Genomic DNA, 23,038 nt, shown 5'->3' on the forward strand with positions numbered 1-23,038 from the left:
AGAGTTTAGGGCTGTTGTACATAGGGTCGCTATGAGTCGCAAGCGACTCGACGGCACATAACAACAACAGTATGGAAGATAATCAGGATAATCATAAGTACTTTCAGTACTTAAACATATGCTTTGGAAACTAACACTTCTGTTCTCTCTGCTCTTGACCGGAGTATACACAAGATGGCTAGAAAAAGGTACTTCTGGGCCAAGATCTGAGACAGTTGCCTCTTCTATCTATGCACTTCTATCTCTTGATAGACCCCTTCACTTTATAGGGCATTTTGGGATGTGTTATTTTGCATCTGCGAACAAATCCCTTGGTAATTGTTCTCAAGTGAGGGCTCTCCCCAGCTTGACTCCAAGCTCAAGGGTGGAAGTATGCTTTTCTCTCCCTCCTCCCTCCTCCCTCCTCCCTGTGGGACCCAGTACACTGGTATTGCCAAGAAGATAGCCTCAATAGTGCTTGTTCAGCTCAGTAACAACAATTGAGGAGGCCAGTATAATTTCTGAATTCATCTGCAAGACGATCCAGTGATGACGGAAATCTGCAGCTGGATGCATCCGTTGCAGCAAAGAAAGGGCTATTCTTGAAGGGAGGGCCACCCAAAGCCAGCATGTCAGTTGACTTACACCCCTACCCCCACCCTTCCCTGTTCCATCTTGCTGAAATAATATATAAGCTGTTGGGGCAAGGGTGGAGTGCCTCACATCAAGAAGTAGCCCTTAAAGCCCAGGAACTGGGCATCCCATTTCCCAGAATCCTTTGCTCTATCATCTGTGTCTCTTTGGCAACCCATTGTTACATGACTTTCTAGCTCCCTTCCAGAAGTGGCAGTCTCCCTGAACCTAGCTCTGCGACTACACTGGACTCAGAGTGAGTTACTGATAGGAAATTATCTTAGATATTGTTTACTCCTTCATAGGTACTAACATATACCTTATTTGTAGATGTAAATATCAGAAGCAATAGTTGGACTGCTTTGATGGTGTACATACTCCATTATGGGTGGGAATCCTGACAGACTGACCTTCTCTAAAACGTTCAAATGAAATAGTCTCTAAGTTTCCTTTCTTCCTGCCTCAAGGGCCCACCTACATCACCAGGGGCTCCACAGGTTGAGAAGCTAGAAATATTACATTTCAAACAGGAGGAGCACAAAGGTAGACTGGAGATCTATAAAAACTAAAGCCTGAAAATGTTGCAAATGTCTCTAAAGAGTGAACTACTTACAGTGAGCTACTTACCATTAACCAAGTCATTAATGAGGGTCATGTTTACACTTCAATTGTCAGCCCCAAACATCTGTGTGCTTAAACTGAGGTCACTCTAGTTTATTACTGTTATAGCCACTGGTGAGATAATCTGCTTAGATTTCACAAGTGTGTATGAATTGCCTATCTCAGCCCTTATTTTCACAGAATAAGAGTTCTCTTGAAGGCACAGGGTCAGACTAAAGATAATAAATGATTTTCCTTCTCAATAGAACTAAAAACAAGGCTTTAATTAAATCATCAACATTCTAGGATTGAATATCTATATTACATTTCTAGACTATGCTAATCTGTCCAAGGGTGACCCACAAGCTTCTCATTGATCCAAGAACAATCTTTAGGCAGACATTTTATTGGCTCCAAGATTGTTTCCCAATCATTGAGCGCTGGAAGAGACTGCAGGTGGCCTGAGAACGGGGGCAGGTGGGGAGAAGGAGAGGATGATAGAGAAACAGAGAAAAGAGGTGGGAATATTTGGTAGAAAACATGTCTCTAAGAAGGAAAATACCACTCTAAGAGGGAGGAAGCAGAAGGAGGAAGAGAAATTGAGGAAGCTGTAGGAGTGGAGGGCATCCCTGTGTGGTACAAATGGTTAATGTGCTCGACTACTAACAAAAAAGATTCCAGTTCACTCAGAGAGACTGTGGAAGAAAGGAGTGGCGATCTGTTTCTTTAAAAATCAGCCACTGGAAACCCTCTGGAGCAATGCTCCTCTGCCATATATGAGGTCACACCGCAATTCCTAAGTGACTCCACAGCAACAGGTTTAGAAATTGATGTGGTTGTCAGATGCTGTCAAGTCAACTGCAGCCCATAGCAACCCTTTCAACAGCAGATCTGTACCCTGCCATCCTCCTCATCATCATCTCTGACATACTCAAGCCCACTGTTACAGTCACTGTGCTGATCCATCTTGTTGACTATCTTCATCTCTTTCTATGATCTTCCACCTTTCCAAAGCATGATGTCCATTTTGGTTGCCTCCTGGCAATGGAAATGGGGAGTAGTTCCCTCTATGTCCAAAGGAAATGGGAGCCAAGCTGGCTGTCCCAGGCAAATTTAAGATTGAAAATGGTCTGGGAACACATACACCACACACACCCCTTCCTCACTTCGACTCTCAAGTCCCATGTGCAAGACTAGATTCAGCCAGAGTTACACACATATGTACCACACAGAGAACACTAAGTCACTCAGATAACTCTTTCCAGCTGTCCCTTTGTAAACACAGCTACCTCAACACATAAGCATATTTGCTGGATGCCTCTCTTTACCTTTTTTGCTTGCAATTTAAACACACTTTTTTTTTTTTTTTACACGCATGCTCTCTATTGCCAAACTCCCCTCCACACACTCAAGGCTTCACACAGGCACACAATTAACATTCATCCTCCTTCAGCTGATGGTCAAGACATTCCCAGTGCTTTCTTCCTTGCTGAATGGGATTTGAAAAAGGGACTAGATGGGTAGGTAAACTGAAGAAGCATTTTCCCCCCTTTATAGTTCTAAAGCTTCTGAACGTGGTGGAAAAGTCCATCAAGGACATTCGAAATTCCTCATAGAGTTCACTCCCTTGGCCTATAGACAAGACACAAGCAGTAACCTTTAGTGACTGCCAAAAGAGTCTAAGATTCTCTTGGTCCTGCTATGCTAGCTGACATTTGCAAGGAATCCTGGGTATTTCTGAACTAGGAACACTTCGTTTAAGAAACAAAACAAAACAAAAAATCTCCCCCCCCCCCAAGACATTTAAGAACAAAAGCCCATGTCCAGATTAACCAGGCAGGCCTAGCCTGGGATCAAAATGGTAAAGGAGGAAAGGTTGAATTTAAAGTTTACCCACCCCTCTGTCTTCTTAGAGCCTTTCCCCTCCCCACAGATGCCCTGAGACCTTGTTGTGTCCCCAGTGAGGCTTACTCTGTCTGGTCACAGAAGCCTAAAACTAGGCAATGACGTTTGGATTTGACTGGAAAGAAGTAATTGGCAAGCTTAGGGAAAGCAGTGGATCTTATTAGAAAGCAACAGAATGTCGTGCAACTCAAGTGGAGGGAGTGTGGTCTGCACAGTGCAATCTGCATAAAAAACCTGGGGTCCAATGGGGTCTGTATCCAAGTTCCCGCAAGCCTGCCCATTATAAAGTTCAAATGGGGCTCGGCTAAAAAGCAATCAGCTCTGTTATTGACACTGTTTCGTTCTGAGCAGCATGGAGAACTAAATGCTTTCTTTACTTAGTTCATTAGTTAGCTAACAAGCATTTTTCAAGCACCTACTGTGCATGGAGCACTGTCCCAGACACTCAGCGGTGGCTGTTGCTGCTCCTGCTATTGAATTTCTGAATACAGGCTGTTGCCAGACATCCAATTTTCTGAGTGCTTGCTCTGACAGGGAACAATGACTAATGAACCAAACATCAGGGAGGGCCCTCTGATCTCCAGCACAGAACATGCCCATAAAGGCAGAGTCTAATTTGTTCAGCAAGCAGCTGCCAATTCTTCTGGGATCTTAATTACCTGGAGCACTTTATATGGGTGAATCCCCTTGGGAGAGAAACCCTGAACCCTGTCTTTCTCACACCCTATCATACTCTGGGCCCTATAAATGGCTGTAATCCCCAGCCATTGTACATGGGTACAAGGTCCAGGCCACAGCAGTTCACCAGACGGGCACTTGGGCACCACATACAGACATAGTTCACAGAGACAGACACAGAGAGAGCCAGACCCCCCCCCACCCCACACACACACACAGAGGGAGGGAGAGAGAGAGAGAGCGCGCACTAGCTGATATCACAGTGAGAAGCATTCAGGATTGCAAGGCAGGATGTGAGTTCTAATTCAGCTCTGCCTCTGTATCTCTGTGTGACACTGAACAAAATGACTCAGTCTTTGGGCTTCTTCTGCTTCTTCTCTTGTAAACTGGGGGTGGGGGAGGTGTCACACTAGGTGGTGTCTATGGGTCTTTCCAGGGTTAAGATTTGAACTACAGCTCCATGAGCTTCCAAGAGTACGCTGTGATAAGGAAAATGAGATAAAGGTGGGAACAGTGGGTTGGCTCAGCCACCATCATAAATCCCTCTCCTTCCTTGGGCCAGTCCTCAAAGTTCCATCAAGATTCACAAAGCTGATCTCATGGCTCTGAAGTCAACTCCCTGACTTCAGGGACTCAAGAGGACAGAGCAGAACTGCCCTGTGAGGTTCCCAAAGCAGTAATCTTTGTGGAAGCAGACGGCCACATTTTTCTTCTGCTGGGATCCAGTTATAGACCTTTCAGTTAGCCATCAAGCATTTAACCACCTTGCAACCAGACCCCTTTCTCAATCCCATTTCTCTCCCTGTCTGTCTCTCCCTCTCCATCTCTCTCTCTCTCTCTCTCTCTCTCACTGCCTTTGAGCCAGAATCGTCCCATATAGCTGGTCCTCCTGTGAGTTTTCAGAGGCTGTACAATTGCACAGGAGTAGACTGCCCATCTTTCTCCCGTGAAGCAGCTAGTGGATTCAAACTGCCTGCCTTTGAGCCGTCCTTACCACTCAGCCACCATAGCTTTCTACCAATCTTACATTGCTTAAGAAACGCAGCATAAGCCTAGCGCTGGGGGCACTACCACTCCTTTCTTCCTCATCTCTACTTCCGTCATACCTTTTCCAACCCTTGCCCCAACTATTGTTCCCTTTCACCAGCCCTTCCACTCACACTGAGGTGTCTATGGGCCTTTCCAGCAAGTGCTAGAGAGGCCAATGATTAAATGGTCTGAAGAGTCGGGCCTAGTCTGTAAACTGTAAATCACATCTCCTGCTCTGGCAGGCTTCACAGGCTGCAGAGAGGATCAAATTAAGATAGAGTCTGTGAAAATGCTTTGGAAATTGTAAAGTGCTATGCAAATGCGAGCGATTGTTATTAATGATGGGTGAGGAGGCAGCCATGTGATGCAAGGAGCAGAGTGCCAACTTGCCTATCCTAACTGGGTAAAGGCATTGTGTTTCCTACCAGCTTGCAAGCAGCTAAGCTACGAATATGGTTGACCCTCTAGTGGATTTTCAGAGGCAGTAGCTGCATGGGAGGACATTGCCCATCTTTCTCCCATGGTAGATTTGAACCGCATGTCTTTGGGTTGGCAACACAACCCCTTCCCATGAAGCTACCAGAGCTCCCTCATATAAGGAGTAACTGGGTTATTTGATTAGTTTTTACTCCCATCATCCCCCTAACAGTATTCAGGGCCAGGGCAGAGGATGTAGAATAGATTCATTTTCACATGGAACAAGGGCCTAGAATAGTGACTAAGCAAACCAACAATTAGTAGAGCCTTTCTCTCAAACGAAATGTCATGGGAGAAAATCTGATTCATGAAACAAGTGAAAGTTGGGTTGGCCTGGTTGAACTTAGAGTGAAGGGTGAAAGGTGGGTTGGCCTGGTTGAAGCTGGAGTGAAGGGTGGGATGGTCTGCATCCTGGGGCCTGCACTTACCCTTAAGATCACCCAAGTGGATGCTTCAGGCTCCAGAGGAACACATTGGGATGGAAGAACTAGTTCTTGGCCCAGTGCCTGCTAGACCTGGGGATACAGGGAACAGCCAGAGCTCAGGCATTGGAGAAGTCATGATATTGGCCACAAAAGGGAGAAATAAGAGTGTGTCCTAAAAAGGCAGATAAGACAGAGCGAGAGAGCAGCACTCCATTTTTGTCCAGAGTGTCAAGCCTCTGTTATTCAATGCCCTAGAATGGGACTTATAGGGAACTCTGGTGGCCTAAAAGGTAGGGAGTCACTCTGCCAACCCAAAAGCAGGCTGCTTGAGTCCATCAGCTGCCCTGAGGGAGAGAGATGGTCATTCTCCTATGATTCACAGTCTCTGAAAACTCACTGAGGGGTCAGCTATGAGTCCATTAAAAATGACTCAGCAGCAATGAGTTGAGCTGAGTTGAGGTGAGAATGGGCTTGTAGCTTTGTGCAGAATGGGGCACAACAGAGGATCCAGAAATGGGTACAACAAGACACCAGACTAAATGCATATGAGCAGACCTCGTGGTTTCTCAGCTTTGGGGGAGGAAGGAGTTGCTCCTCAAGATGCAGCTGCAAATTTGGCCCCACTATGGATGAGTACACCTGGCGTGGAGAAGAAGAAAGAGCCAGAAGGAACTGCCGAGGGTCCCTGAGGTAGGTTTCACTCAGTGGTCACGTACACAGAAACTTGCCACCAAGCCCAGGGGCCGAGCAGAGAAGGTAGGTTTGGCAGGTTATGTGGCAAGAACACAGTGGCCCAAAGAGTGGGGCCAGCATTTGAGGCCTTGGAGACATGAACAGGATCAGGAGATCTAGACCAAACTGAGAGAGCTGGGGGCCTGAAGGGAGCAGAGAAATGGAGAACAGCTTCCTTTTGGAACACTTGCCCCATTTTCCCATCCTCCCCACCCAAACAGGCTCAGCAACAGGGCACGTCCCACTGACTAGGCAGAAACTGATCAGATACTGCAGGTAGAAGTTCGAGGATCTAAGCTGGATAAAGAAGTGAACATACCCAAAGACGTTCACAGAACTAGGGGATGGATGGTCTTGGACTCCCTAAGGCTGATGTAACAGACCCTGAGATCTTAGAGTCACTGACACTGGAAGGATATCATTATTATCATCATCCTACTCGAAAGCAAATGAAAATTCTGGAAACATCCATTGCTACTACTGCTTACAATATCGAGGCCATTCACCAAAGCATCTTGCTCTAGGAGATTCTTATTCCACATGTGTCTTCCTCTGATTCCTTTTCCACATGTGGTGGCCTACAGCTCCTTCTCAAATTACCCTGAGGTAGCTGTTGCAGAGACGGGGCTGCTGTGCCAGGGCTGAGCAGGAAATGGGTAACCCAGAGCAAGAGGGTCGACAGCAAAAAGCCATTTGTGCGCGACGGAAACGAAAGTATTTGGAATTCCGGTGCGCTTAGGTGGAGTGGGAAAAGGTCGTTATATCTGCCCAGACAGTCTTTGTCCTTGCTTTGCTGGAAGGGAGCTGTGGGACCATCTTGGAAAGTGCGTCGGATGAGAGAATCACTTGGCCACGGGTAACTTCCCCTGCATAAGCCTGCATGAGCACAGACACCGGGAAGCGGCTGGAGAGAGGAGCTCCAGAGGGGCCTAGAGGGAAACACAACTCAAGGAGGAAAGAGGAACAAAAGAGCTCCCAAACAGCTTTGCAACAGACCCCAAGAAAGGGCTGTGACCCTTGCTCTGTAAACGGGGCGCGAGCTCCTCCTCTCAAGCCAGGATGGTTTTGCTATTGCCAAGTAATCACCAGTTTTGCATTTCAAAAGTCAACTGGGTCAGGGTCACACGAGGGGTGGTGGGGTGGGGTGGTGGTGGAGCTTAGCTGCCAGTTTCTCCCCTGCATCCTCCAAACAGTGCCTTCCTGCCTGATGGAGGTAGGGATCAGGGGTATGAGCCCCAAATCAGGCACCTCTTTGAAGACAAAACGAAGCACCTCACCTTGACGCCACGTGCTGGGGCTTATATGACGGCTATGTGCTAAAGTCAACCACATCATCATAATGGAGAGAGTGACTGCTTACACAGTGGGATTTAAGGGAGAGGAAGACCCCAGATGAAATGGACTGACACAGTAACTAGGGCAAGGGGGTAGGTGCGGGTCAGTGAGAATGGCTCAGGATAGGGCAGGCTTCAGAGCTATTGTACATAGGGCTGCTACGAATCCAACTGTAGGTGACTCAATGGCATATAAAAACAACAACAAAGGTCAGCAAGCTCTGGGGCGGGGGTTGCGCAGTCTGTAGGGAGTTGCACTGCTAACACAAAGGGGGCACTCTCTGGGGGTTCCAATCCACCAGTCACTGAAGGAGAAAGAAGGGCAATGTTTTTTCCCTGTGTTATTTACAGCCTCCAAAAACTCGCTAGAGGGTCCTGAGTTTAAAAGTTAGAGGGGACTCTGCCTCCAAAGCTCTGTTCCACTGAGCCTGCACTTCTCTCTAGGCTTGCTTATTCCCTTTGCAGGTCCTCTGCTTTAGATACTATTTGGACTTGAGAGGGAGTGCACAATCTCACTAGCCATTTTCCTCCAGAACTTGGTTCACTGCATCTTATCAGAATTCTGCTGAAAGCACAGCCCTGCCTGAGGAGAAAGGGGAGAGGTGTGAGGGGGTATCAGGCAAACTCTGAGCAGCTTTGGAAGGGAGTAGTTTGGGGCGTGGGGAGTGTGTACTCTAAGAGAGAATTTAGGATACAAGCGTCACAAACAGATCTTACCAAGTGAACTCTTCTGAGAGACGTACCTGCTTCTACTCTCCTACTCCTCCAAGGAAAAGGTTTCCCATGTTGCAGCTGGGTTTTACAATCTCTTTTCCCTTCTGAATTCCTACACTTATCTTTCCATGCAATGCAGGGGCCAGGTGCTGGTGAGGAAGTACTAGGTCTAGGCTTCCAGAAGTTTCTTTTCCCCCAAGAAAAGCAGCTACAACACTCACTCGCATTTTTCTCATGATGGTTCATGTTGTTGAGTGCTGGCGAGTCCATTTTTGACTTGTAATGACTCCAGTGACAGAGTAGAAAGGCTCTATGGGGCTTTTCTAGGCTGAAATCTTTACAGAGGGAGCAATGCTGGTGCATGCAATGGTTAGATACTTGGATGCAAATTGAGCAAGACTGGCAGTTTGAACTAACCCATCCAGAAGTGCCATGGGAGAAAAGGCTTGACAATGTGCTCCCTCAAAGATTATAGCCCAGAAAACCCAAAGGGCCAGTAGTACTCTGTTAAGGGAGTCCCTGTAGCCTAGTGGGCAAGGAGCTACACTGCCAATGCAAAGGCACATGGTTCTAATCCACCAGCTGCTCTGTGAGAAGGATATGGGGAATCTCCTCCTGTGTAATTTACAGCCTCTGAAAACCCACTGGAAGGACACAGTCCTGAATCCATACCAACTCAATAGCAATGAACAGCAACAATACTGGGGGTCTCTATCTCGTAGATGGATTGACTGACACAGTGACTGTAATAATGGGCTTGAGCTTGGTGGAGATCATGAACATGGCATAGGACAGGACACAGTTTTGATCTGTTGTTCATGGAGTCGCTCACTGTACGTTGTAGTTGAGTTGATGGCACTAGCAATCACCTAAGGGTCTCTATAGGTCAGAATTGACTCAAGGGCACACACAAGAGCAATCGTTACAGAAGCAGATTGTCCAGTCTTGCTCCTATGGAGCCACTTGATGAGCTTGAAAGGACAAACTTTCAGAAAGCAGCCAAATGCTTAATGGTTGCATCACCAGTGCTTTTCTTTATCATAAAAGGGGCGATTCTGGCCCAGCCGGGGATTTTTCCTGGCTTGCCTCCACCAGTGCTCACTTCCGACTTGAGCAAAATAGGTATTCCCAAAAATGCCTAGATTCCACTTTTCAGCTGGAACATTTTGCACTGGCCAGGTTGAAAAGAGCCATCTGGTCAACCAAAGGTCTGAAGATGGAGAGCTGCCACCCAGCTCAGATTCCCCAGAGACACCACTGGAGCCTGATGAGGTTACCAAGGGAACCTGTCTGGCAGCCTCTCAGCAGGGAAAGGGATGTGGCATGAAGATGCAGTCCCAGGCTCAGCAGAGGGGCCCATGGCCAAGATACACATGTCGGGCAAAAATGCAAAAAATTAAAAAAAAAATCCATTCATGAAGGTGGCAACAGCTATTTCTCCTCAACTGAGTGAGCATGCTGGCCTCGAGGGGCTGCTGGGACTGGAGAGAGCGTGCATTCAGGTTGAGGCAACATGGTTTCAACCGCAAGCCTTCTCTGACTGGCTGAACCCTTGACCTCTGGCCAGGGAAATCCACATCACAGGCCCCTGCTGTTCTTTTTCAGTCGACTGTGTTTGTTGGCCAGGATTCGAACCTGGATCAATTGCTTAGAAGGCAGAGCTGGGCTCACCGCCTTAGTGGCATGATCGGGTATGTGTTGCGCTGCTAACCAAAAGATCTACAGTTCGAATCCACCATTAGCTTTGGGGCAGAAACAGGCGCAATCTCTTCCCATCACAATTTACAGCCTTAGAAACCCAAAGGGGACTCAGTGGGAGTCAGCATCAACTTGATGGCAGCAGGTTCTTTTTCTCTTCTGGTTTGTTTTGGGTTTTGCTTAATCCTTTTTCAAGGAGCCCTGTCAGCAGAGTGGTTCAGTGCTTAGCTGCCAACCGAAAAGGTAGGTGGTTGTTTGAACCCACCAGCCATTATGAGAGAGAAATGTGTCATCCTGCTTCTGTAAATATCACCAGCCTAGAAACCCTATGGGGCAGTTCTGTCTTCTAAGGTCACTGTGAGACAGCATCAATTCTACAGCAAGAGTGTTCCTCCTTCACTTCCATCTTGGCCCCTACCCCTGCTGTGTTTCCTTAAGTGTGTGCTGAGCCAGAGAAGAGAGATGGAGAAAAGCAGGGCAGAGGATGGACTCTGAGGAGGGGCCCCCTAAGGTAGCACAAATTCTGAATGAACACACTACTGACTGTGAAAGGTAGTAGTGCCGCCTCTTGCCTCTTCCAATTCTCGCACTTCTGGGAGTCATTTCTCAGCTCACACTTCCCTCCTCTGACAGATACTTAAGTCTGGAGCTAAAGAGGCTGCCGTGCCCCTTCCTGTCTCAGGACAAATCGTACCACCTCCCTCTGACTTGCATGGGCCAGGCCATCCAACCAGGCACAGTGGATCATCGGGCCACGACAAAGAGGCAGGAAGGAACTGTTGTTTCCTATGAACTCCTTGGCCCTGTATCTAGGGATGCAAGCTCATTTTCTTAATAGCTCAAATAATTAGGAAGGTACATCTATTGAAAACAAGAAGTAGATCCATAGTGCATTTCAGTGCTGGCTACACATGATTCTTTTTCTTCTTTATGCTTGACATGGTCTGGTGTTGAAGAGATGTGGCATCCCTAAGTATCCAGACACTAGATGTGGATGGGGGGGAGGCAATCTGGAATTTAATGACAACTATGGCAATCAGCTTTGCATCAGAGAACTGGACAATGACTAAGGACAATGACAGAGGAGAATTGATGCCTTTAGGTTGTGGTGCTGGAGACGAGTCTTGAACAAATCATGGATGGCCAAGAAAACAAATAGGTTTGTCTTGGAGAGGGATGAAACCAAGTTTCTCCTTGGAAGCTAGGATTTTGAAGCTCCATCTCACATACTTTGGGCATGTGTCCAGGAGAGATCGGGTCCTTGGAGAAGGACAACATGCTTGGAAGGGTGGAGAGACAGTGCAGAAGAGGAAGACATGGGATGAGATGGATTGACACAGTAACTGGGGCAATGGAGGAAAGTGTGTCAAGAGTCAGTGAGACTGGTTCAGGACAAAGCAGCCTTCAGAGATGTTGTATATAGGGTTGCTATGAGTTGCAGGAGACTCGATGGCACATAACAACAACATGCCAATGTGGATTTTCCACTTGGAAAGGTATTGTTGTTGTTAGGTGTCATCGAGTCAAGTATGGCTCATAGAACCCTGTTCTATCTTGCGCCATCCTCACACTTCCTAACACATAAGAGCCCAATGCAGCAGTCACCACATCAGTCCACCTGATCAAGAATCTTCTTCTTCTTCGTTGACCCTCCACCCTTCCCAGTATCATGTCCCTCTCCAAGGAATAGTCCCTCCTAGCAACATGCCCAAAGTATGTGAGGCGAAGCCTCCTCATTCTTGCCGCCAGAGAGTACTCTTGATGCACCCTCTCCAAGACAGACCTATTTTTTCAAAGGCATTTTTTTCCTGTCATCCTTATTGTCCAGCTTTCAGATGTGTAGCTAATAATATGAAAGACTATAGCCTTAATCAGACGCACTTTACTCCTCAAACTGACATCACTACTCCTCAATAATTTGGAAAGGTTCCTCATAACTTTTTCCTCCAAAGAGCACTCTGGCTGAATCCTCTTCCAAGACATATCTGTTTGTTCTCTTAGCCATTCCTGTTCAGTGCTCTTCTCCAATACCACAGTTCAAAGGTGTCCATTCTTCTTCTGTCATCCTTATTCACTGTCCAGCTCTCAGATGCAAAGCAAGTGATTGGAAAGTGATCAGAAAGCCTGAATCAGGCGCACCTTAGTCCTCAAACTGACATCATTACTCCTCAATAATTTGGAGAGGTCCAGTGACTGTAACAATGGGGCTCAAGTGTATCAGAGATGATGAGGATGGCACAGGATAAGGCAAGGTTCAGATCTGTCACATATAGGGTAGCTGTAAGTCATGGCCAACTCGATTACACTTAACAACAACATGGGGAACCCAAAAGAGCCCTGGTAGCATAGTGTTGGAAGTTTGAATCCACCAGTCATTCCTTGGGAGAAAGCTGAGAAGTCTCCTCCAGTAAAGATCAGAAACCTGATTGAGAAGATGTAAGTTGGAACCCAAGTGGCAGCAGTATGTTTGTCTGGTTTTGTGTTTGTGGATAATACTTAGCCACAGTGGTACAGTGGTTAGAACAGTAGACTGCTAACCAAAAGACTGGCGGTTTGAACTCACCAGCCACTTCGTAGGAGAAAGATGTGGCAGGATGTTGTTTTTTTTAAAGCTCCACAGCCTTGGAATCTTATCGGGCAGCTCTATTCTGTCCTGTAAGGTTGCAATGAGTCAGAGTTGATTAAACAGCAGTGGGTATGATTTAGCCTATGAATATTCCATTGTTCTTTGGATGGCACCAAGGATAAAAGTGCTCAACTCCTAACTGAAATGTTGGCAGTTCAAACTCACTCAGACGCTCCTCAGAAACAAGGCCTGGTGATTTGCTTCCAAAGGGTCACAGCTTTGAAAGTCCTTTGGGGTTTTGTTCTCCTCTGATACACCCGAGGTCCCCAATGAATAGTTGCCAGCTTAACTGCAAACTGATTGGCAACCAACAACGACTACAAGAATGAAAACCCACAAAGTGGATAATGAATATAGAACTCAAAAATCTCAACCCTATTGCCATTGAGTCAGAAGCAGTTCATAGCTGAATCACCACTGGGTTTCCTGGAGGCTGTAAATAACACAGGAAGAGACTGTCCACCATTTTACCATGGAGCTACTACCGGTGGACTTAAACTGCTAGAGGGGTTAGCAGTGCAGCTCTTCTTCATCTCCTATACTAGGGCACAAAAGAAGCAGTACATAGAAGCAGTGCATTGCTCAGGAGGAGACTGCCCATTTTTCTCCTGCAGAGCAGCTGATGGATTTGAACCATGTGTCTTTTGGGTTGGCAGTGCAGCTCCTTAACCACTAGGTCACCAGAGCTCCCTTTAAGGAATGTGTGTATATTGTGTACCAGAGAGTTGGTGGGTTTTCGGAGGCAGTTAATCACACAGGAGGAGACTGCCTATCCTTCTAGAGGCTACATCGAGTTGCTGGCACACAATTTCGTAACAGGATGGAACTACTAGCACGATTCTGGGTGCTCTAAATAGGAAAGAAGTATGTAGGAACTATGAGGTCATCCTTCCCCTCTCTCCCCGCTTCACCAGCCACTAATGAAACTCTATACAGCTCCAGTCTCCTGAAGGAAGGCTAACTCAGAGGGTTAAGACAGGCAGTTGGGTCCTCTTCAGTCCAGTTAATATGTTGCTCTTTTCCTAAGCAGTTGTTTTGCAAATACGTACCCCTGGTCAGAGAAGAGGTTGGGTGGCTGGTTAGAGGCAAAGGTGGGCCTATTACAACCTCAACTGTAACCAAAGGATGAGATAAAAATCCTGGGTTGGGATTCAGAACACTGTCTAAAGGATGGTGAAACAAAAGAGAATATCAAAGCCTCCTTCCTACCCACCTCACCCCCAGTTTTAAGGGATTTCGCAAATTTGGAAAAGAGCAGGTTGGAGACGGACATCAGAGCTCTCATTTAAATATGTTAAGTGGTGTACAGGAAAGCTGAAAGACAGAGCTAGCAGGAACAACCTCAGAGAGCAGAAGGTAGTTAAAACACTGGAATGTATGACCAAAGGACACTGTGGAATTTCCTTTCTTAGAGGCGTTTGAAGCTCAGCTGTCTCTGCTTGAGCCTTTTGCTAAAGACAGTTCAAGGGATCAGACAACACAGCAAAGACATTCAAGTCTACTTGAGGCAGGAGATGTGATCTGCAGCCTTCTTCATCTTTCTCCTCCCTCCAGCTGGTCAGGACTAATCACGCTACCTCTCAGAAAGGCAATGGAAGGAGGAAACAGACCAAACTTATTCACACAGAGCCCATCACAAACCCTCCTTGGGCAGCAGTGGGAACCCTCCTGTACAGTTTGATTTCGCCCCAACCTCCCACCAAATCTTGTTCGAATCTATCCTGAAATTCGATGAGAGGCCATGTGACGTTGATGTCATGATGCGCTTCCTGTCCATTCACTATGACTTTGTGCCGTCACAGAAAGACTGGAACCTCTTGACTTCCTTCCCAGAAACACACCTCCTTCAACGTGAAAGGACTCAGTCTGTGAACAAGACTGAGAAGGAATCCGTGCACGCTGGGAAGGGCAGCCTGGCCAACTCTCTCCGAGGCCTATTTGCCGCATGTCTGCAGGAGTATGAGAGAGACGGTGCCCTCGACCAAGGCACAGGGCCTGCTGCTAATCTGGAGTGTTGAGTGTCACGGGGCAGAGCAGGACACCAGTGATATAAAAATAGCAGGTTATTCTTACACTTGGAATAAAGCTGTCAGAGAGGACTGCAGGCTAGGTGTACGTGGAAAAGAAGGGCTGAGACTATACTGTATGACTCCTGTTACTGATTCTCTGGCTCCTCTTGCGCCGCCCCCACTAATACACCTTCAGCAGCATGTTCCCAAAGGCAGCCACTGGGGAACAATACTCAAGACCTCTGTCTTATCCGAGTACAACCCAGATTGTGACTGAACTCGCATTTGTTTTGAAATTAACTGCAAATGGACTTGCCCTTTTTTTCACAAGTGCCTCATCATCATAAAGAATATTTTGGAAGTCGTAAGGAATATGTATTAGACGCGTCCCCTTTCCCCCTCAACACATATTAGATAAATAAATAGTTATAAAAATAGAAAAACAAAGTTAGTCCATGTACCACCTAAAATCTGACATACCACCGGCCTATGTTTACCACCCCTGTGAGAAACAGAGCTCTCTGTATAGTGCACGCAGATGGGCCCCAGCACCAACAAGTGCGGCTTTATTTCCTCCTCAGATGTAAAGCTGGCAGGGCGTTAGCCCAAAGCAAACCTCAAACCTACTGCTTTCCAATTGCTTCCTTCTATGGTGACCCTAGAGGACAGAGTAGAACTGCCCCATAGGGTTTCCAAGTTTATAGATCTGAACAGAAATAGACATCATTCTCCTACAGAGTGGCTGGTGGGCTTGAACTGCTGGCTTTCTGGTTAGCAGCCAGGAGGATTAGTCATTGAGGCATCACCAAGGCTCCAGCAGAGTGTTGTTGTTGTTGTTATGTACCATTGAGTCAATAGGGACCCCAGGAACCCTGCCTCATCCTACTCCATCATGCCATCGTTAGGGCTACTGTGTCTGTCAATCCACCTTGCTGAGAGGTGTTGTTGTTATGTGCCATTGAGTCAGGCTCAACTCATAGCCCACCATCCAGTGGGTTTTCAGAGGCAGGAAACAGTACGAAAGGGTTTGCCCATCTCTCTCTCCCGTGGAGCAGCTGGTGGATTCGAACTGCATGCCTTTGGGATAGCAGCATAGCCCCTTATTAATAGGCTATCAGAACTCTGTAATCCACACCAAGGGTTAGACTGTCCGTCCACAGGCAGATTCCTTCACTCCTTCCTTTCAGGGCCAGGGCTCTGGTCATTATTATTTTCTTCCTTTAAGGTGGTCTTATTCCCCCTGGATGCTGCTTCCCTCTAGTCATTTCTCCCAGTTGAGCTTTAACTCACTTAACTTGGACAGTGCTCTCTGTGGAGTGAACTTCCTCCATCTTAGCCTCTAGAGCTCTATGAGATGCGTAATCCCAAGGAGCCTGCTTGTCCACACAGGCTCCAGGAACATCCAGCTCTGTCTGGGGTAGCCAAGCATATAGTGTTCCTGATTAGGAACACCATCTTCTTGGGAAGAACTAAGGACCCTCCTATCCCTCTGCCTCTTCCCTGGGTGGTCAGGAACATGAGAGGCCAGCCAAAGCATTTCTGCAGGCAGGAAAAATATGTGCAATCGTGCTGAACTTGAAGGACCATTTACAAATCAGGGCTGAGCATCAAAGGAACCTGCTTGTGTCTAGATGGAGTCAAGCTGGGCAGTGTTTCACTTACCCAGGATGTTTTAGGCCAGACTCTCATTTCTGGTGGATACTTAAAATCCTTGAGTGATTTAGACCTTTAATTGTCCTCAAACCAGTTGATAATCAATCCCTAACTACACACCCAAACCCCAATCTAGCCTTGTCATTTCTCAGGAGCTTTAGGTTAAAAGCCCTCGGAGAAGTACAAGAGCTCTGAGAGAGGCAGGAATGAGGCTCCACCCACCTGGCTGAGGATGGCTGGGGACACCCAATGTTCTAGCCTCCATGAAAATGCCTAATAAGTCAGTGATGCCCTTTCTGAAAAATCTGGTGAAGAAAAGCAAGCCAGGTACTGAAAGCTAGCTTCAAACCACACACACATACCTTTCACTGCCATCAAACAGGAACTGACTGCTGATCTCCCAGTGGGTTCACAAAGGTTGTAAGTCTCACAGAAAGAAATTGCTCCTCTTTCTCCAGCGGAGCCACTGGTGGATTCGAACCACCTGCCTTTGAGTTGGCAGCACAAGTCTACCTATTAAGACTACCAGAGTTCCCTTAAAAGACACAAGTAGATTCTTATTTATGCCTTCACTTGTTTCAAGGTGTATAGCCTCTATTTGGTGAGGATGATAGGACTATCTACCTCTTATCTTTTTTTTTTCTTCATCCAAACTCCTTTACCTTCTCAAATTCATGTCTCCTCACTCCTCCCCTTCCCCTTCTTCTTTCCTCTTCTCCTTCCAGCAACCCCTTGGGCAACAAACAAAGGCTTCTTTCTATATAGCAAAATATTATTTGCAAGCCATAGTCTTGTAGGAATTCTCTGATTCCTCTCAACCATGGAAATCTCTGTTTGATGAACTGAGGGACAAAAAAAAATCACCCAATAAATTATTGAGTGAATGACTGGAGCCATGAATCAGGAGTGCTGCTGGGGGCAGAAGGAACAGTCTATATGGGGGCGAGGGCCATAAGCTGTAGGCAGGTGTCTGAACAGGTGGAGAGAGGTTCCTTTTCAGTGGGAAACGCTGGTACATGGTTGGCAGAAGGTATCAGAGATGATCTGTCAATAAGGATCCCCCAGCCATGTCTGAACTGGCAAGGGGCTCACAGATTAATTGAAATATTATTTGCTAGGACTTAAGACTCTCACTGTTTGACTAACTTCAAAGAAATCTGAAAATCGTGAAATATACCAATTACTACAAAAGCAGACTGAGTTTTGGTAGTTCATCTGCCCATTTCTGAGGGATTCAAAACAAAACAAAAAGCCTAACACCTTATTTCAGAGCTATTGTTCATAGGTTCGCTATGAGTCACAGTCGACTGGACGGCAGGTAACATCGCCATAGATAACCCTCCAGCAGGTTTACAGGGGCTGTAAATCACACGAGAGGAGATTATCCATCTAACTGCCACCAGAATCTCAGAAAAAGATGTGACTTCAGCGCTGAGTCTGGGGAGGGTAGCGGGACAGTGTAATCTTTCCTTCAGATCTGCTTGTGAACATACAAGACCTGAAAATACCCTACTCAGCCAAGAATTCCCATAAAAGGCACACACGAAAACCCTCAAAATATCACCCTGGGTTCAGCACCTGCGTCTTGGGGCTGACCTCAGGGAGACAGTTGGTGGAGGGATTCATTAGCAACTGCAGGTTAAGGACACCCTCAAACATTCTGGTTCTTATTACTAACTTATTATGTGTCAATCCTCATGAACTTTGAAAATCTTAACGCTCAAGCTCTGTTCAGGTTGCCCTTCTCCCCCTGCCTTGAGATTATGTATGACCTGTATACATCAGCCACCCTCTCATTCCCTTTTCCTTTGTCTTTCACTTTTTTTTTCCTTTTCTTTCACTCGAACCCTTCTATTCCCCCCCCCCCATTCTACCATTCGGAAGGTTCAAGGACTTATTCAAATTGCCGTGCATCCTGTCCACACATTGAGATTTTAGCTGCGCAAGCTTCCAGAAAATTCTGAGTCGAAAGAGATCCTGAAGATCAGCTTGTATTTTCCCTCCCTTATTTTCCTTGCGAGAAAAGCTGCCCGCAGAAAGGACAGCGAGCTACTTACTCAAGCTCAAGCATCAGGGTGGTGGCAAAGTCGAGACTCGAACCCAGATCTTCCACATCCAGTTCTGATCCACTTTCCGCCACTTCCAGCTGCAGCTCCTCGAGGAACTGCGCCTCCTCGGGGAGCTCAGGGTCCTCTCCGAGCTGTGGCTCTTCCATGAGCTGCGGTTCATCCAATCTTTCTGCCTTCATCTCGCCTCTGCTCCGGGAAGTCCCCGGTTGCCTGGCTCAAATGGATTCCCACCTCGCTCTGCTTTGCTGTCTTGTAGCTGACGGGCTAGGGCGGGAGCAAATGGAAACTGTTTCCCAGGCTCAGAAGAGTAAGTGCAAAGGGAGCCTGGGGGCCAGCCTGGGCTGGCTCTGCCTGTGGAGGCGGGAGGAAGTTCCCGGTCCTGAGTGCCTTGGGGCTCTCGGGCTCTGGGGGAAGGCTGGAGCTCCTGGGGCGAGCACTGCCCTCCGGGATCTTCTGCCGGCTGGGCCAGCTTCCTAAACTAACTCCCAGACTGAAGGGGAGGGCCGGATCCTCCGGGGGAGCCCAGACAAGCGCCTCTGCCAGCCAGCCCCTGTGGTTGGAACTTTCAAAAAGACCAATGTTTCAGCAACTGATTTCTTTTCCAAGCTGAACAGCAGGCCTCTCTGTCCCCCTTGCATGAGTGTGGCTGTGGCATGCAGCCCCAGCCTGAGAAGAAGCAAGATTCCAGGGCCGGGTGCTTCATAACACCCAAACCACTGGTCAATTCCAATAAATGAAATAAAATTTAAAAAAAAACAACCCAAACCCCACATCATTTTTGGCATGAGGGGGAACCCAAAGTTGGTCTGCTGGCATGGGGATGTTGTGTACCTACTGGGGTAGGATGTGCAGAGCTGTCTAGAGAGGAGAAGTCTCAAGACCACTGGACCAAAGAATCAGGAGACACAATTTCTCTTTCCTACTGGTCAGCCATTGGCTGTTTGGAAATGCTCACCACACTCCAGACCTCAGTTTTCTCATCTGTAATGGGAGGGCGTCAGATCACATGGCCTCAAAGCCCTGGCCAGTTCTGAACCACCCATGTCTCTCTAACTGTGATGTGTGAGGTGGAAGAGGCTTGCGCCAATCCTGGGAGGGGATGAGCTCTCCCTAGCCAGCTGAAATTCTTATGCATTGGCTAGTGGTGCCAAGAGGGGATTCTTCAAGTTTCTATAGGTTTTGATCACTTGGACAAAATTTTCAGTTGCACCTGGAGGCTCCTTGACCCCGTAGCCTGACCCCTCAGTGGGTGAGCTGAGAAGGCTGGAAAGCCAGCCTTGAGAGGGAGAAAGTGTTCAGACTGAGGTGTCAGTGAGGAGCTAACAGACCACTCCCCTATGGCTGCCTCTGGCCAGGACAGGGTAGGTGATTGAAGCTAGGGGAGAGATTGATGAGAGAAGGCTTAAGTGAGAGTAGGAGAGAGAGGCCAAGCAAGAGAGATAAGAATTTGTCCTGGTACCACAGACAGTTTGGTTTCCCTTTACTCTGTACTTTCTAAGAGCGTCCTCTCACTCACCACTCCCAACCACACTAGCGCCTTTTGCTGGATGAGGAAACAAGTCCAGAGAGGTTGTCACTTGGTCTAGTTGACACACCACACGCCACTGACGAAATGACCTGCCATGCAGTTCAGTGGGAAGACCTGTCAGCCCCTTTATAAAAACCCGCTTCACCCACAGCACTGAACTAAGGGACCCCTACCTCTCTGTCTCCTAGCTCCCCAAGATCAGGCTCCCCCTCAACCAGCTGCTAACACTACAACCTACCTCCTGTCAGTGTCACTTGGATCCTGCTTTTTGGTTGACAGATCACTGTGGCCCTGAGAGATTCACTCTGTCTACATCAAGGCAAATTTCCTTGAGAGGTGAGGGTGATGCTACTGTTATCTGAAAGGGCCTCAGTGAATCAGAGAGTCTTCAGAAGTCTACATCTCAGGGCATTAGCAGTGACTGGATTCTTCTGGCCTGTCCTCACGTCTGATTTGGGGCCAAAGTCTCTCAGCAGAGGGACACTTGCGATGCAAGGTGGCTTTCTCTCTCTCTCTCTCTCATTCTCAACTACTGGGTGAAGTCGCCTTATCTGTGTCCTTACAGCTTCCTGCACTTTTCCCTCAGTGTGATCAATTCTAACGATACAGTTATTTGTGTAATTCTTCTCTGCCGTCTGTCTCTACCACGGGATTGTAAGTTTCCTGTGGTAGAGACACTGCCTGCTGTGTTGCCTGCCCCTGTATCCCGTGTCGATTCGTCACTGTGCACAGGAACTGGCCTCCACAACACACACCTGGGCGGGTGACAGTCTTACTCCGATGGCCCCAGCATTGAGGCAATTCGCCAAAATTGTTACCAGTGTAGACAGAGAATAGAGAATGCCCCATTGAGGCAAATAGCAAATTTAACCAGGAGCTGAAAATGCTGGAGAATGCTGAGAAGGAGGCTAACAGCTCCCTAGTTCATCTCAGTCACAGGAAAGTATTGGCTAATTTTAAAGTCTGACCTTTAATAGAAATTTTACAGGTATTCTCATCATGAAAATATTTTCATGAGAACATTTTTGTCCATTGCACGTGCTCTTGCCTTTTCCTTATAAGTACCTGTCGCTGGTTCTTTTGATCTCCCTATCTGTCCTTGGATCCCAGAACCACGTTTATCCAGTTCTTTCACCCAGTTTTTCATTGCTACTATCACCAGCTCTTCCCTTGCTTGAGATTATATAGAATAGGCCTGGAGGTAATTTTGTTCAGTTCTGAAGTATGCTTGAAGTCAGGAAGTTCTTTCTGCTATCTAATCTGAACATTTCATGCTACTGGGTAGGCCTGTTTCCTCTTGTTCTGTCCCTAGTGTGGTTGGAAAAGAGCTGGTCACCATCTCGGAGTTGTGACTTTTCTTACAATTAAAGCTCACCCTTCTCTCTTTCCCCCTTTACCACCCTCTGCCCTCACCTCTAAGCCTCTCCTTTTCCAGGATTGATAACCTTAACTTGTTTAGCCTTGTCCCTCAGGATCCTTCAAGGCTCAGGTTGACCTTGTCTCAGTGAAACAAGTCCTGTTGTAATGAGATTGGCTCGGGTCACACCGAACCAAGCTCTAAGCTTTCACCTGCCTTGCCATCATGATGGGGGCCTCCTCTCGCCAATGAGAACCCCTTAGAGCCCTCTGATCAATTCTTCTGCCTTTCTCTGGGGAGGAAGGAGCCTTCTTGTCCCCTTCGGCATTTAGGCTAGTTTTCAGTCTGAATAAATAGCTGGCATGTGAAGTCCAGAAAATTTACACCTCGGGCCCCAGAAAGGAGTGCAGTCTGAAGTTCTGCGCCCCACCGCCTCTGTACAATGGGACCCATTCATAACTCAGAAGGAAGCCCGCAAAGGGAAAGGAAAACCCAGACGACCCTCCCATTCTCTTTTTTCCCCCTTTACAGTAAATAATTTACAAAAAAACAAATTTTCCTCCCCACAGGCTATACCCACTTTATCACCAGTCCCCAGGGCCAGCCTCTACACATTTCCATACTGTCATGTATTATTTTTAGCAAAGGATGACATTAAGTACCAGTTGCCCCATGGGTTTCAAAAACTCATCTCTCAGGGTGTTGTCAGTTCTCCTCTTTTGGACTTGCTGGCCTGGAGGTTATTTTCAGGGGCATGAGCCAGCCACCTATATAGTGTGACTTCAGGGATTCCTTAGAAAGTTATTTGTAAAAAAAGGGCTTTTAGGCCTGGCTCTGATGACGAGAATTCCACCTTTAGAGATTCATTTATTTGTCTTAACGTCACTCTCTAACCCTTTGGTACAATCTCTCATAGAAGTCTATTCCTTTTCCCCCTCTTGGCCTGGCTCTGACAATGTGAATTTCACCATTAGAGAGTCATTTCTTTGGCTCAATGTTGTTTAACATAAATCTTGGTAAAATTCTCTCTCTCCCACTTGACTGATCAATCCTTGATGGCGGAGACCATGCCTAGTGCATATTTCCTGTTATATTGTGACTGTTGGTTGACTAAATCTGTGCAAGACCTTGAATGTGAATTCTCCATAGCACTGGTGCAGAAGGCCAAGGTTGAGAAATCATCCTTCACAACAAAGGCCTGTGGTGGACCAGCGCTAAGCACTGCTGCTGCCCTAGACATAACCAGCGCTAGCTCAGGTCTTCGAGGAAAGAACAATCAGAATCTAGCTTGTCCCAACTTCAGAAGATGCAATGAGGGGAAGGCCAGACAGGCCCTTTTTCTATTCTCTTCCTAAAGCTTGGTGACTAGATTCAAACCCAGGAAGAATCAAAGGTACTCTCTGTTATCCTCACCCCAAGCCACTCTCACCCCTGCTTGTGAGTCTGGCGAAATTTCCAAGTGTCTTTTCTTCTTTTCCAAACCAAAATCCCTCTCTCTTCTCACCATTCCAATGCTAATCTAGTTTTTTAAGCTTGCCACCACAAAGAGACTTTCCCTTCCTAGTTTGAATCGCCAGTTGCCCAAGCACTGG

The 23,038-nt window shown here is 47.2% G+C and overlaps 1 protein-coding gene across 1 annotated transcript in view; it reads right to left on the reverse strand.

The window, feature by feature from the left end:
* TSC22D3 (TSC22 domain family, member 3) overlaps positions 1 to 23,038 on the reverse strand; it is a 78,338-nt gene that overhangs the window by 42,227 nt on the left and 13,073 nt on the right. The window lies entirely within an intron of this gene.

This window comes from Elephantulus edwardii, unplaced genomic scaffold, assembly GCF_000299155.1.
Source record: "Elephantulus edwardii isolate Elephantulus edwardi_28Jun2011 unplaced genomic scaffold, EleEdw1.0 scaffold00083, whole genome shotgun sequence".
Classification (NCBI taxonomy): Eukaryota; Metazoa; Chordata; class Mammalia; order Macroscelidea; family Macroscelididae; genus Elephantulus; species Elephantulus edwardii.